Raw genomic sequence first — 2892 nt, 5'->3', positions numbered from 1 at the left:
TCTCTCCCATGGCAATACTGAAATCTATTCGGATTTTGCTTGCTATAGCAGCATACTATGATTATGAAATATGGCAAATGGATGTGAAAACAACTTTCCTTAATGGTGAGCTAGAAGAGGATGTGTACATGAAACAACCTGAAGGTTTCACATCTTCGTCTAATCATAATAAAATTTGCAAGCTACAAAGATCCATTTATGGACTAAAGCAAGCTTCTCGAAGTTGGAATATTCGCTTTAACAAGACAATTGAAATATTCAATTTTGTTAGATGCGAAGAAGAACCTTGTATGCACAAAAAGGTTAGTGGGAGCACAATTATATTCTTAGTGTTATATGTTGATGATATATTGCTCATAGGGAATGACATACCGGCATTGCAAAGTACAAAGATTTGGCTATCTGAACAGTTCTCCATGAAAGACTTGGGAGAAGCAGCTTATATATTAGGAATAAAGATCTATAGAGATAGATCTAGGAAGCTGCTTGGACTTTCCCAGTCTTTGTACATTGATACCATATTAAAGAGGTATAGTATGGATAATTCCAAAAGAGGCTATCTACCGATAGGCACTGGAATTACTCTCAGTAGGGAGGAATGTCCTAAAATACCTGAAGAGAGAGAACGCATGAGTAGGATCACATACGCTACTACAGTGGGAGCTATCATGTATACCATGATATGTACACGTCCTGATGTAGCTTATGCACTTGGAGTGACTAGTCGTTATCAAGAAAATCCTGGTGAGGAATATTGGAAGGTGGTGAAGACCATTCTTAAGTACTTAGGAAAGACTAAAGACCAATTCCTCATCTATGGAGATTCTGAGTTGAAACTTGAAGGTTATACTGATGCAAGTTTCTCTTCAGATAGGGATGATAGCAAATCTATTTTTGGTTATGTATTCACCTTAAATGGTGGTGCAGTGAGTTGAAAAAGTTCCAAACAAGCTACAGTAGTTGATTCAGTGACTGAAGCAGAATATATAGCAGCTAGTGAAGCTGCTAAGAAAGCTGTATGGATGAAAAAGTTCTTAACTGAACTTAGTGTGGTTCCTTCAATAGAAGGTGTGATTCCACTGTTATGTGACATACTGGAGCCATTGCTCAAGCAAAATAACCAAGATCACACCAAAAATCCAAACACATTCTGTGAAAGTATCACTTGATAAGAGAGATTATTGAACGTGGAGACGTCGAGATTCAAAAGGTTGATGGAAAAGAAAATGTTACAGACCCATTCACTAAAGCTCTTGGTACAAAGGAGTTTGACAAGCACAAGTGAAAATTGGGAATGAAGTACAAGAGCGATTGGCTCTAGTGCAAGTGGGAGATTGTTAGGGATATAGTAGATATGTCATAGATCCAATATCATATTTGATGATTTGAACATATTTTTGTGAACGTTATTTGATATAACATATGTATGACATTTGATATTCTTCTATCATTGTTATTAATTGCTTGATTAATTTGATAAGGTCCTTGATTAAATTTTGAGACTTGACATTGTGATGGAGATCATGATAATTAGAGTAAAGTTTCTTATAATTTAATCTAAATTTGTTCTTGATCGTAGGATTATTAATTTAGATATTAGTAATCCGATTAGAGAAATATTTATGTGATCGTCTTTATGGGATAAAGATTAGTTGATCTCATTAACTAAATTACATAGATAGATGATGCATATAGAGATATGATCATTGAACTGACTCATTGGATAATTCTTAATGGTTAGAATTACCATAAATTGTCAATAGGATATTCTCTTGAAGAATGTGATGTAAAAGTTTCCTTTGACCTAAGATCGTCATAGTAATTGACAAGTTATTTATTGTGCTTTGATACCAGACACATATGGCCTTAGGGCGATAGTTGAAAGAATATTGGGTATGAATAAATGCTTGTAGAATTAGTGATTGATCAAGATGGAATCTGTCAACTCTTGGTAATGAGTTTAAGCTTCATGTTGTCATGAATTATAAACAACCAAATTAAGACCTTGGCCAGGGCAATTGAATGAAAGAAGAAATGAGTTTCTTAGGTCATTTGATGGTGGATTATATTTGACATGAACACATAGTTGGTCGCCTATTAGGATTTGACAGTTGAACCATATCCTAGGGTGACTCAGAGCTATAAGGACGGAAGAAAATATTACTTTATTCTTCTACTGGTTCTTGAGAGTAAATTGTATACTTCATGCTATCCGGTCGTTGAGGAGTGTTGCTAGACGCCACCCTTGATTAATATATTGATGTGATCATTTTACTACCGGTTTAGTATTGAACCTATGGGGTCGCACACTAACGAGTGTTCTGGTCTTTGCTAAAGGATTAATTATTCTATTGTTTGGTAATGAAATTAAAGAATTTAATTAGTCAAATAAATTTAGTTATTAGTCCAAATGAAATATTATTATATTCTTTGCTAGCACAAAGGATATAATTAATATTGTGAACAAATTAAAATTTTCTATTTGAAATAGAAAAATAAATTATGTCTCTTGCTAATATATATATATATATATATATATATATATATATATATATATATATATATATATATATATATATATTAATGAAGAGTTATGTGTTAAATCCAATTTGACATTGGAATGACATAAAGTGACTACGACAACTTCAATCCCATGTGGCATGAGATTCTATTTTGCAATGGAAAGGATTTATAAAGTCCTAATTTGGAATAGAGTTACAGTAAGTCACCGCCTTAACATGTCCCTAACCTATTGGGGAAAAGGATACTAAGGTGATGTATGTCAGTTTATATACGAAGGTTTCGTATGTAGAAACACTGATGATCGAAAAAGGTCATAAACAAGAGAGGCGTTTTTAGACAAGAAATTTTTCTTCTTGTCTTGTTATTACT

Source organism: Nicotiana tabacum, chromosome 11, assembly GCF_000715075.1.
Source record: "Nicotiana tabacum cultivar K326 chromosome 11, ASM71507v2, whole genome shotgun sequence".
Classification (NCBI taxonomy): Eukaryota; Viridiplantae; Streptophyta; class Magnoliopsida; order Solanales; family Solanaceae; genus Nicotiana; species Nicotiana tabacum.
This window is presented reverse-complemented; position numbering follows the sequence as displayed.